We start from the raw sequence: 13823 nt of genomic DNA, 5'->3' as shown, positions 1-13823 counted from the left end.
AAAACAGTAATAACAGCTTTTACTTTAATGGATTATATTGCTATATCATCTATTAAATAATTTTCTCTTGCATAAAGGCATGCAAGCCAAAAAATATTTTTAATGTTTTATTAGAAATGTATCTTTTCAGTGATGGTTGTGTTGACTTTAATCAAAGCAGATATAGAAGGTTGAACAGAAATTTGGCTACTGTGATTCTTATGTGCTAATAATACAAAATATAATTTAAAAAATCAAACCAGGGAGTTTCTGTTGCAGTGCAGTGGGTCAAGGATCTGACTGCAGCAGCTGGAACCCCAGCCCGGTCCAATGGGTCAAGGATCCAGCATGGCTGCAACTATGACATAGGTCATGGCTGCAGCTCAGACCCAGTCCCTGGCCCAGGAGCCCCCATATGCTACAGGTACAGTAAAAAAAAAAAATAATAGAAAGAAAAAGAAATCAAATCAGCCTTTACATAAATGTAAATATAAAAGGCTTTGTTTACTTACCAGCAAAGAGTGATACCATAAGACAGACAAAAGAAAGTCTTTTAAAGTGTTTATTTTTGTCAGAATAGCTGATGATTTTCTATTAAGTTTTTTTGGTTTATTATTATATATGCATTCTCCTTTGAAAAATCCATTCAAAATATCTTAATCCTTGAAGAACTCAAAAAAAAATTTTAAGAAAAAAATTCTTAAAATTCCTTTAAGCTTGATAAATAGAAATAATCCTTTTTTAGTCTACTCAGAACAAAAATATACTTTATACAGCAGCACTTACTGGCAAACTGAGGTGAAGACTATTCATTTACATGTTTTACTCAAACACAGTGCAACATTGCCATGTTCATATATACTTTTTTATATATAATTACATATATTCTCCTGGCAAAGACAAGGTTTTGGAATGCCAAAAGCAACAGAAGTTTTAGCTCATAAAGCTCTGGAAAGAAATTAACTGAGTCTTCATCATCAAGACAGTCCTCGGTGTTGCTTAATGTTCAAAATGCATGTGTTCCCTGTTTCTTTTTCAGGAGAGATGCACAGGCAGCATTAGTAGCCATTTCCAGGGCCAGTTTCTTCTCATTGTTTCTTAAATCTGTTCCAGCACCTTTTTGCCAGAAGCAACTAGACAGTATCTGCATAACCCTTCACAGCAGCAGCATGCAAAGCTGAGTCTACCAACTTGTTCCGTTGGTTCAGTTAAATGTTTGGTTGAGTAAATAGTATTTCCACTATATCCTTGTGACCCCCATGACAAGCCCAGTACAAGGCAGTGCTTCCAACTTTGTCCAAGCTGGTGACATGGACTTAGTCATCCAAACACCCTCTCAACCAGCTCAGGTTGCCTCTTCTGCAGCTTCATGCAATGGATTATCAATAGATTCCACCTGCTCAGCCACATAGTTGCTTGGGATGAGTCCAGTCCTGCCTTTGGAGGTGCCTTTCCACCAACTGGTATCACTTGTATCAGTAATATAGATAATATCACCTTCTTCACAGTTCAATTCATCTTGAGTTCTGGGTTCAAATTGTACAAAGAGCTCTCAACACTCTAACTTTCCCTGGTTTGCCAGTTTAAGTTGTGGCCTCAACATCTCTTCCCGGATTGGCTGATCCTAAAGACCATGCGTGAAAAGCCAAACTAATGCGCCTCCAGCCCGCACTCTGGCACCCCAAAGTTTCTTTTTTGTCTGTTTGCAGTGGTGTGCCTTTAAGGACCTATGTCCACTCTTGGCAGCCAGACATGAGCTGAGGCAGACAGAGCTGCTTGGTTCAGTGACCCGCCCTGACCTACCCCTCCAAAAAATATTCTTAAAGTCCTTATTAGTGAATAAAGGTCAAAGGTCACAATTTATCTGATAAGGGGAGAAAGAAAAAGTCAAGTTTCTAGATGTTAAATATTTAATGAAACATGAGTGCAACATCTCACAACCAAGCCACTTCTTGAGGTGATGGAGGCAAATTGGGGATGACAGAACACTTGGCAGCTCCAGTTTGTCATGCTAAACCATAAAAGGCTCAGCATGGTGCTTGACTGACTTCCCAATAAATACATACATTACAAGATACTTCATGAAGTCATTTACTCTAGTATCCCAGCTCCAAAATTCCTTTGACACAACATCACTTCAAAATTCATTAATCCTGCTCACATCGTCAGTGTCCCCCACTCTGTTCATTTGCTGGCATCCCTCCTCAAGTTCAAATTCCATGGCAAATCAACACAACCTCTCCTATACATATGTTCCCTTTCCTTTTTTCACTTGCTTTACTTTCTTGGCAAATCCCACCCTTAGTTAATTCCAACTTTTTCACTTTTACACCTACACCTATGCAGCTGTATGGTTTGGCGAAAATACACAATCATGCTAATTTTTATATAAGTGAATTTTAATTCATAACAAGAACTGAAGTGGGCCCCCAATGTGGCCCAGGAATCCCAATGCATTTCCTAGTCTAGTCACACTATCTCCTAAGTATACCTTCTCCCTCCTCAACTATCCAACACACCCTCCTCATCTTCATTCTTAGTGGTTGGTCCTGCTTTCCATTATTCTGAAAAGAGAGGAAAAATTACTAGAAGAGATCATTCAGAAGTTCATGCCACCTCATCATTCACCTACCAACATTTGTACCCAGACAGTCCTGCTTCAGTGGATGAGCTGCATGAAGTACCATTAGGCTAAGTCCTACTCTGTGCACAAGATCCCCCCTCACAAACCTCAGAATTCACCAGTACTCCCCTGCATAATCAGTTTTTTTAATTCCTCCTGGATCTTTCCCATCAGAATACAAACATGCTTAATGTTCTCCCATGTAAAAGAAGAATCCACTCTTGATCCCACATCCCTGAGATCCTGCACCATTTCTCTTTCCCTTTATAGTATAAGTCCTCAGATGAGTCATCCAAATCCATGGTATTCATCTCCCCTTCTCCCATTCTCCCTGAAACTGTTCTTCACGAGGTCCCAAATGCCCTCCACACTGCAAACCATTAGCCATTTCTCAGCTCCCATCTTACTTGTACCATGAACAGTTGATCACTCTTATTTGGAAAACTTTCCTCTCGACTTTCAGGACACCACCCTCCACTGGCTTTTCTCCTTACCTCACTTCTCAGTCTTCTTGGCAAGTTCCTGATATCTTCTTCTGTAGATAAATGTTGACATGCCCAAAGACTGTCTTGGGTCCTATTTTGTATGTGTACTTTGTCCCTTGGTATTAGCATCCAATCTCATGGCTTTAAGTACCACCGTGACAGCTCACACATGTTTCTCCAGCTCAGAGCTCTCCCCAGGACTCCATACCCACATAATGAACTCCCCACTCAACAATGCTACTTGGATGTCTAAAAGACAACTCAAACATCACATGTACAAAACTATGTTCCTGAGTACTCCTCCCCAGATGCTGCTACCTCCACAGTCATCCCTGTCTCAATGTATAATCTCAACAAAAAATACTAAAGCCATTTATCTCATTTTTCCCTTTCTCTTCTATCCTATACCCAACTGTCATCAAATACCCTGTCAGCTCTACCATAAAAAATACATTCAGAATTGAATTATTTTATTTCCTCCACTGGTTCCACTAAGCCAACACCATTCTCTCTTCTGTATTATTGCATTAGCTTAACCAATTTACCTGCTCCAACCCTATCTCCACCACTTTTTTTTTTTTATCTTTTTAAGGCTGCACTTGCAGCATATGGCATTTCCCAGGCTAGGGGTCAAATTAGAGCTGTAGCTGCCAGCCTACACCACAGCCACAGCAAAAAGGAATCTGCGGCATGTCTGTGACCTACACCACAGCTCATAGCAACGATGGATCCTTAACTCATCATTAAGCGAGACCAGGGATCAAACCCAAGTCCTCATGGGTACTAGTTGGGTTTGTTACCACTGAGCCAAGATGGGAACTCCTACTCTCTAATAGAGCTTTGAGAAAGGACATGTAAATCCAAAGTCCTATCATGTCATTCCTCTACTCAGAATTTTCCAGTGGCTACCATGCTTATTCAAGGAAACAAAATAAAACCAAAAACTGTACAATGACATACAAGGTCCTACTTAGCCTTATTACCATTCTAACTGCACTTCCCACTTGCTTACCCCACTCCAGCCTGGTCTCATTTTTGTTCCTTGAATATACCAGGTACATGAGTTATTGATGGTTCAACAAGTTCGCCCCAAATTTACCTTACACACTTTCTGTAGGTCAGGAATCCAGGTTTGGCTGAGCAGGGTTCTCTGCTTCAGTGTCTCTCACAGATCTCAATCAACCACTGGAGCTTGTTCAAGATTCACTCCCAAGCTCACTTACCTGGTCATTGACAGGACCTCAGGGGCTGTTAGTCTGATTGCCTCTGTTCCTTATTGGATGTAAGCCAGAGGCCACTCTCTATCCTTTGCCACATAGACCTCTCCAGTATAGCCGTGTACTTTATCAAAATGAGCAGTACAAAAAGTCAAGAGAAAGAATGGAAGCAAGACACAAGTTGGAGGTTTTTATAACCTAGTCCCAGAAGTGACATCTCATTCCTCTGCCACATCAGGGAAGGGAATTACCTGAGGTAGGGAGGGAGTAACGTGCGGTGGGGACCCTTTGGAGCCTTGTGAAAGACTGCCTACCATGCATGCTGTCATTCAGGCAGTTCTTCTAGACATCAGCACCCTCACCTTCTTCAAGTCTTTGACGTAATGTCACCTTATCAGTGAGACCTTCCCTGAACATTTTTTAAAATTACAATTCCCACCTCCACCAACACTTCTCATTCCCTTCCTTCATTTCTCCACAGCACTTATAGACTCTAATATACCATATAATCTACTTATGGTGGTTAGTGTTTATTTTATTAGATTAGCTAAGCTGGTATTACATTTCCACTTCCTTCCCTGAAGAGTTCCAGGATGGCATGGGCCACAGACTGAGTCTTGGTAGGTGGAAGTGAAACAGCAGGCATATACTTTACACCAGGATGGCTGAGTGCAGGGCACGAGGCAGGGAGGCAGATCAAGCCAGCTGTCACCTATTCTGCCAGTTCCTCTTGTGGGTGTGGGGCACAGCCAGGTCCAAATCTTCTACTCCTGCCAGATCTTCTCTTCCAAATTCAGCAATTCTTGGATCTGTGGCAAAGGACAGCTCCTCCTGCAGACCACATCCATCATCCAAATTGAACCCTGGGAACTAGGGAGAAACCCATGCAGATTCCAATCCGTTCTCATGGGTTCCAGTTCATCCTTACAGTTGCTGGTTTTCCTTGCTTCCTCCACTTGATTGAATTTCTGGAACTAGTTCTGCTCCTCTAATAGAACTCTCTCATACTCATTTATGTCTATTTTCTGCCATTAAAATATATGCTCTCTGGTTTTTAAAAAAAAAAAAAATGGTCTATTTTGTTTACTGCTCTTGCCCCAGCACCTCAAAGAGTGCCTGGGACTGTAGGAACTCATATTTATTGATTAACAATTTTTAAAAAATAAGGCACCAAGAATAAATATTAGGGATGGCAAGAAATGGATGAGTCTAAAAGATGATCTAAAAATAAGCTTCCTATAAAAAATAAATAGAAACTGAAATGTGTCTTCATGGGTGGGTAGAAAGGAAATACAGTCTACACTACAGAATAGCATGAGAAAAATCGGGATGAACACGCTAAGTGTACCTTACATTTTATGCTGTCCAGGGATTAAGAATTTGACTTAACTGTGGAGAAACCATTACAGTTTCTGTAGCAAGTGACTAACCTGGAGAAAATGCTATTTCAGGAAATTTAATCTTTTATAAACACACTTTGTTGACTGGAAAGGGAGAATTAGAAAAGTAGAGAGACAACTCAGACGTGTTGTCTTGGATTAGTAGTATGACAATAGAGAAAAGGCAAAGGCAAATATAAAAATAATTGTAAAAAAAGTTATAACATGGCAACTGTAGAAATCATTAGTGCTGTTCATTGACATTTCTGATTCTCCTTGTTCTAAACACATAGTAGGGTTCCATTTCCCACACTTTTGGAAGTTATATGTGGCCATGCAACTTGCTTTGGTCCCAGAAATATGAAGCAATGTGATGGGTGTCACCTCAAACTGGAAACTTTTAAGAACAAGTATGTGATTCTCTACCTTCCCTTCTCCCTTCATGTTGCACAGAATCATTACAAATGGTGAAACCCAGGAGTTCCTGTTGTGGCTCAGGGGGTTACAAACCCAACTAGTATCCATGAGGATGCAGGTTCCATCCCTGGCCTTTCTCAGTGGATTAAGAATCCAGCGTTGCCGCGAGCTGTGGTGTAGGTCCCGGAGGTGGCTTGAATCCCGAGTTGCTGTGACTATGGTGTAGGCCAGCAGTTACACCTTGGATTTGACCCCTGGCCCAGTAACTTCCACATACCGCAGGTGCAGCCCTAAAAGCAAAAATCAAAAAAATTTTTAAATAAAAAAACAAAAAATAAAGTTAGGCACCCTGTTATCTCATCCTCAACCAATCAGAAGATTTTGCACAAGCAGATCACACACCCTGGGATAGATGCCCCTCCCTCACCTTGCCTTTGAAAATACTTTCCCAAAACCCCTTGGGGATTTCAGGGTATTCTAGGGCGTGGCCCTGCCGTAAACCTTTCTCTGCTCCAATGTTTCAGTTCATTTGGCTTCAATGCATCAGGCACATGAACCTGCATTCAGGAATAGGGCCATGTCTGCTGAAAAAACATTTGCTAGAGGCTTATAAATGTTTAACAAGTGAAAAAAAAGTGTTCAGAACTGAAAAGAATATTCCAATACAGATAGGAAAGAACTCTCATCTCCTCATCTAGACACTATTATTACAATTTTCTTAGCAGTAGTATCACAGTGCTAGTATAGAGCAACTGTATGTTTAAGTTCCCAAAGTCTTTTAAGATGAAAATAATCCCATAGGCCATTTCCTGATTATATTTCCTCCCACTTATTTCAACATTCATATAAGAGATGTGCAGTTATGTGAATTGTAGTTCTCTGATAATTACCATAGTTTCTATACTAAAACACTCAAAGGAAAAAGGAAATAGAGTAGGAAAAAGTACTACAACTGAAGAATGAGTAATCTGTAACAGACTGTTTCAGTTCATGTATCAAATGCAGAATTCAAATATTATCCAGCCATCATTTTATCAGTCTAACAGCATCACCTCTCATATTACCTTTAAAATCAACATTTACAATTTTTAATTCTTCCATCTATTACCACATTATCTTTCCTGGGAACTCATTCTAAGCCTCAAAGATTTGGCTTGAATAGAGACTAAATTCATTAGGTATGATCTCAAAACTCTCTCCCCTAATTTAGAAATACTGCCATTTCAGCCACAAATTTCACACAAACAGTAGAGAGAAACTATCACCAAACACCACTTCTTAAAATGAAAATACAGACTGCAGGGCTGACTGTTTTTATTAAACTTTATTTTAAAATAGTTTCAGATGTACAGAAAAGTTGCAAAAATGGTACAGGCATTTCCCACACACCCTTCACCCTTCAATCCCTATTGTTAATATCTTACAATATCATGAAGGTCTGTCATGACTAAGAAACCAACACTGGCACATTATTATCAAATAAATTTCATATTTAATTCAAATTTCAGTAATGTCCTTTCAATTAATGTCCTTTTTCTGCTAGAAGATTCCAGCCAAGACACCACGTTAAGTCATTACGTCTCTTCTCCTCTGGTGTGACGGTTTCACAGACTTTGTTTCTCATGATCATGACTGTTTTAAGTACAGGTTAGGGAATTTGTAGAATGTCCATCAATTTAATTTCATCTGATGTTTTTTAACTTGCTTAGATGAAGTTAGGGCTTTGAGGAAGAGTAACACAGAAGGAGGTGAAGTGTTCTCATCACATCTGATCAGAGTACACACTATCAAAATGACTTATCGCTGATGTCATTATTGATTACCTGACCTAGGCAGTATGTGCTGGATTTCTCTACTGTATAAGTTAGGCTTTCCCCCTCTTGCCTTACCATACATACCCTCTGAAAGCAAGTTACTCAACATAGCCCATATGCAAAATAGTGTTGGGTGGGGAAGAGGGATTTAAAAGTCCACTTCGGAGTTCCCATCAAGCTTCAGTGGTTAACAAACCTGACTAGGATCCATGAGGACACGTGTTCGATCCCAGGCCTCCCTCAGTGGGTTGAGGATCCAGCGTTGCCATGGGCTGTGGTCTAAGTTGAAGATGCGTCCCAGATCTGGCGTTGCTGTGCCTGTGGCATACACTGGCAGCTGTAGCTCCAATTCAACCCCTAGCCTGGCAGCCTCCATATGCCGTGGGTGCGGTCCTAAAGAAAGGCAAAAGACAAAAATAAAATAAAATAAATTAAAAATAAAACTCCATCTCCTGGAGAGAAGTGGCTTTTGAAAATAAATATGAAACTTAACTCCTGACATAGAGTACTTCAAAGCATTTGCTGATGCAATTTAGTGCCCATTTAACGCAAGTCACTCTGCTACGCACTTCAAATAAGGGATAGACACAGTCCTTCACCACAAGCAGTTTATTTAATAAAGATAACACAAGAAAAGTGATAGTTAAGAACCACAGTGTCACAAAGAGAAAGAAATCACATTCAGCTGGAGTAATGAAACGGTTCATAGAACAAGAGATATTTAAGCAAAGTAGTTAAAGCTGAGTATAATTTTGACAGATGGAAATTCAATTTCCATTTATGACATAAACTATCAATGAAGTGTGTATAGAGGGAACATACCTCTACATAATAAAAGCCATATATATCAATTCCATAGCTAAAATCATACAGTGAAAAGCTAAGATCAGGAACAAGACAAAGACGCCTACTCTTGCCACTTTTATTCAACATTATTGAAAGATCTGGTCAGAACAATTAGGCAAGAAAAAGAAAATGTATCCAAAGATACCTTTCAGTCTAAAGGTATCTTTACCTAGAAGTAAAAGAATCACAATGGCAATAGCAGATTACATGACTTCATATATGGAACACATAAGATTCCAACAAAATACTGTTAGGACTAATAAACTAATTCAGTAAAGTTGCAGAATACAAAATCAATATACAAAAATCTGTTGTATTTCTACACATTAAAAACAAACCATCAGAAGGAGAAATAAAACAAACAATACCATTTACAACTACATCAAAAAGAATAAAATACCTAGGAATAAATTTAACCACAGAGGTGAAAGACCTATACACTGAAAACTATAGTACACTGATGAAGGGAAATGAATAAATGGAACAAAAACAAGTGGAAGATAGTCCAAGTTCATGGACTGGAAGAATTTTGTTATAATGTCCACACCGTCTAAAGCAATCTACAGATTCAATGCAATCCCTACCAAAATTCCAATGTCAAAATTCACAGAAAGAACAACAAACCTAAAATTTGTATGAATCACAAAAGACCCCAAATAGCCAGAACGATCTTGAGAAAGAACAAAGTTGGAGGCATCATGCTTCCTGATTTCCAAGCTATGTTACAAAACTCTAGAGATCAAAACATTTTGATGCTGACACAGAAACATAGATCAATGTAAGAGAATAGAGATCTGAGAAATAAACCAATTATACATATGGTCAGTTAATTTATGACAAAGAAATCAAGAATATACAATGGGGAAAGGATAGTCTCTTCAATAAATGGTGGTGGGAAAATGGGAAAAACCACATGCAAAAGACTGAAAGTTGGCCGCTATCCTACATCATACACAAAATTGCACTCAAAATGGATTAAAGACTTGAATATAAGACCTGAAATGATAAAATTCCTAGGAAAAAACATAGGTGATAACTTGACATCAATCTTAGTGATGATCTGCTGGACCAAACCCCAAAAGTAAGGCAACAAAAGGAAAATAAGCAAGTGGGAATACAACAAACTAAAAAGTTTTGGCACAGCCAAAGAAACCATCAACAAAATGAAAAAGTAGCCTATTCAATGGAAGAAAATATTTGCTAATCATATATCTGATAAGGGGTAAATATCCAAAATATATAAAAACTCAGGGAGTTCCTATCATGGCTCAGCAAGTTACACACCTGACTAGTATCCTTGAAGATGCAGATTCAATCCCTGGCCTTGCTCAGTGGGCAAATGATCCAGAATTGCCATGAGCTGTAGTGCAGGTCACAAACGTGGATTGGATCCTGTGTGGCTTTGAGTAGGCCAGTAGCTGCAGCTGCAATTTGACCCCTAGCCTGGGAACCTCCATGTCTTGCAGGTGCGGCCCTAAAAAGGAAAAAAAAAAAATTAAAAGTTAAAAAATAAAATAAAAACTCATACAACTCAAGAGCTAAAAAGAAATAAATTAAAAATGGGCCAAAGATCTAAATAAATATTTTTCCAAAGAAGACATATGGATAGCTAAGAGGTACTTGAAAAGATGCTCAACATCACTAACCATCAGGAAATGCAAATCAAAAATATAAGAGCTGACCTCACACGTTAGAATGGCTATTATCAAACGATAAGAAATAACAAGATTTGGTAAGAATATGGAGAAAAGAGAACTCTCATGTACTTCTGGTGGGAATGTAACTGGTACAGCCACTATAGAAAACAGTATGAGGGTTCCTCAAAAAAAATTAAAAACAGAACTACAATGCAACCCAGCAATTCCATCCCTCATTTTTACTAGAACAAAAACACTAACTCAAAAAGATATGTGCACCCCCATGTTCACTGCAGCATTCTTTTCAACAGCCAAGATATGGAAGCAACCTAAGTGTCCACAGAAGAATGAATGAAGAAAGAAGAGTGGTATAAACACACACACACACACACACACACACACACACACACACACACACACACACAAATGAGGAATACTATTAAGCCATAAAAAAGAATGAAATCTTGCCATTGTGACAACATGGATGGATCTTGAGGGCATTATGCAAGGTGAAATACATCATACAGAGAAAGACAAACACTATAATCTCACTTATATGTGGAATAAAAAAAATTAATAGACTTACAGTATAGGCTGCCAGTTATAAAGTAAATAAGTCCTGGGGAATGTAATGTGACTATAGTTAATAATACTGTAGTGCACCTTTGAGAGTTGCTGAGAGTAAATCTTAAAAGTTCTCACCACAAGAAAAAAAAATTTTTTTTTGTAACTATATACAAGAATGAAGGTTAACTAGAGGTATTATGGTGATTATTTCACAATATATACAAATAACATATTATTTTGTACACGTGGAACTAATGTTATGTCAACCACAAGAAGAAAAAAACAGAAGGGAAATAGATGGGAAGGCATTCAAGATGAAGAAAAGAGCATAAAGAAAATATGAGGGCTCTGGCTCTCTTGCTCTCTCATTCACCCAGTGTTTTAGCACCATAACCTGTTGGAAACATTCATTTTAAGATCTATAGTAATGGGAGTTCCCGTCGTGGCGCAGTGGTTAACAAATCCGACTAGGAACCATGAGGTTGCGGGTTTGGTCCCTGCCCTTGCTCAGTGGGTTAACGATCCAGCGTTGCCGTGAGCTGTGGTGTAGTTTGCAGACGCGGCTCGGATCCCGCGTTGCTGTGGCTCTGGCGCAGGCCAGTGGCTGCGGCTCCGATTTGACCTCTGGCCTGGGAACCTCCATATGCTGCAGGAGCGGCCCAAAGAAATAGCAAAAAAAAAGACAAAAAAGAAAATAATAAGATCTATAGTAAGTCTTAATCATTTAGCATAAGTGGACAGTGTTATGGGCTGCATGGAGTCCTCCCAAAATTCATTATGTTGAAATCCTAACCCCTAGTACCTCACAATATGACTTTATTTGGACACAAGCTCCTGCTGTGGTGCAGTAGTTTAAGAATCTGACTGCAAGAGTTCCCGTTGTGGCTCAGTGGTTAAGGAATCCGACTAGGAACCATGAGGTTGTGGGTTCGATCCCTGACCTTGCTCAGTGGGTTAAGGATCCAGCGTTGCCATGAGCTATGGTGTAGGTTGCAGCGTCTCGGACCCCGCGTTGCTGTGGCTCTGGTGTAGGCCGGCAGCTACAGCTCCGACTGGACCCCTAGCCTGGAAACCTCCATATGCCGCAGGAGCAGCCCAAAAAATGGCAAAAAGACAAAAAAAAAGAAAGAAAGAAAGAAAGAATCTGACTGCAGTGGCTCATGTTGCTGCTGAAGCAACGCCCAGCTCAGAGTAGTAGTAAGGGACATCTCTTTGCCACAACTGCAACATAGGTCACAGCTTCAGCTAAGATTCAGTCCCTGAACCAGAAACTTCCATATGCCGAAGATGTGACCATAAAAGAAAAAAAAAAAATTTAAGCAATTAAAGATAAATGAAATCATTAGGACAGGCCCTAATCCAATATGACTGGTGCCCTTACAACAAGATAAGGCACAGAGAGAAGAGGATGTGAAGAAACAGCGCCATCTACAGGCCAAGGAGAGGTCTCTGAAGAAACAAACCAACAGACACCTTGACTGCTAGTCTCCAGAATTGTGAGAAAATATTTTTCTGTTTAACCCACCCAGTCTGTGGTCTAACAAAATAACACAGAGGGTCAGTTAGAGATTCTGAATAAAATCTAATTTGGCAAAATTCCCTACCGTGACTTGTTATTTAAGTCTTGTTATTGAACACTTCTTTCCAATCATTAGTGACATGAAGAGAGTAAAGTGAAGAAAAAGACAGGGCGAGATAAGGTGAGCTTTAGCAACAGCTTTAGTTCTTTCAAATTAAAATTTATGCCCTATAAACGTGTCCATTCCAACCCTAACCATAACAGCAATTTTCGCTGTAATTAAATTCTTCCCCCTAGAAAAGTATGCTTTCATGAAGCTTCATGGATCTCTATTGCGACACTTCATCCACCAGACCTCTTACTAACCTTATCCCTGACAGCAACTGCTGCAACATAACGCCCCACGTGTTCTACTGAGTAAAAGCTTCTTTTTTTCCATACGGGAGGAAAATAGGAAGGGAAAATAGTAAATTTACTGGCATTTAATAAGCACATACTTAGAACTAAAATTATTCCTAAACGTTAGTAACTTCCCTCCACAAAAGGGAACTCCACCATTTCTTTAACTACATACCAGGAGTCAGGACCCAGGCGTCCGCTTTGAAGAGTCAGAGAAAGCTTAGCAGCGGTTAGACGTGGACCACAAACTGTGGGTCTGAGCGCAACAAGGGAAATGTTCCCAAAGTCACGTAAATGGGTTTCCCTCACGCTTCATCCAGTCTAACACCCTTTCCTTTTCCTAATCTTGTGACTAAAAGTATCGTGTAGCGGGGCTTTCAGCAACGGGTGCAAATACTCCTAAGAGATTAGACTCCCCATTTCACAAAACAGAAACCGACTGTAAACCACTGACACCTGCGCTTCAACAACGGCAATTCCAGCGGAACACGGAAGATATGGAGTTTTTTAGCAAAGATTTTTTTAAATTAGCTAACACCATATAAATCAACCTACCAAAAGGTTAATATGCAGAGAACTATCGAACTTGCAGTTTTGGTCACAAGAATGACAACTAAAGTAACTATCCTAAACAAGAAACAACGCAAGCCTTTCACCTTCTTCACGCAGCAAACGCTCGAGATCGTCGGGATTCATTGGTCTTGCGACAACCTTTCCGCGGACTGAATGCGCATGCGTCAGAATCGGAGGCCGGGTGAGCCTGCCTAGAGCTAAAAGATAGGGAGGCGGGGACGAACCCGAGGAAGGGGAGGGGCCATCAAGAAGGCGGTGGCCAACCTATGGGGTGGAACCTTGGCGGGACTGGGTAGGCGGGGCGGAAGGAAGAAAGCGCGGAGGCCCCGCCTCTCGCGGCTCTTTCCCGGAATAGCGTCATCAGCTCT

The 13823-nt window shown here is 40.0% G+C and overlaps 1 pseudogene; it reads right to left on the bottom strand.

Moving 5' to 3' along the window:
* Positions 1–805: 805 nt before the first annotated feature.
* Positions 806–13816, bottom strand: LOC125137479 (osteoclast-stimulating factor 1-like; annotated as a pseudogene).
* Between the last annotated feature and the right edge of the window lie 7 nt (positions 13817–13823).

This window comes from Phacochoerus africanus, chromosome 10, assembly GCF_016906955.1.
Source record: "Phacochoerus africanus isolate WHEZ1 chromosome 10, ROS_Pafr_v1, whole genome shotgun sequence".
Taxonomy (NCBI): domain Eukaryota; kingdom Metazoa; phylum Chordata; class Mammalia; order Artiodactyla; family Suidae; genus Phacochoerus; species Phacochoerus africanus.
The sequence above is the reverse complement of the archived record's forward strand: the minus strand, read 5'-3'. Positions and strand labels throughout refer to the sequence as shown.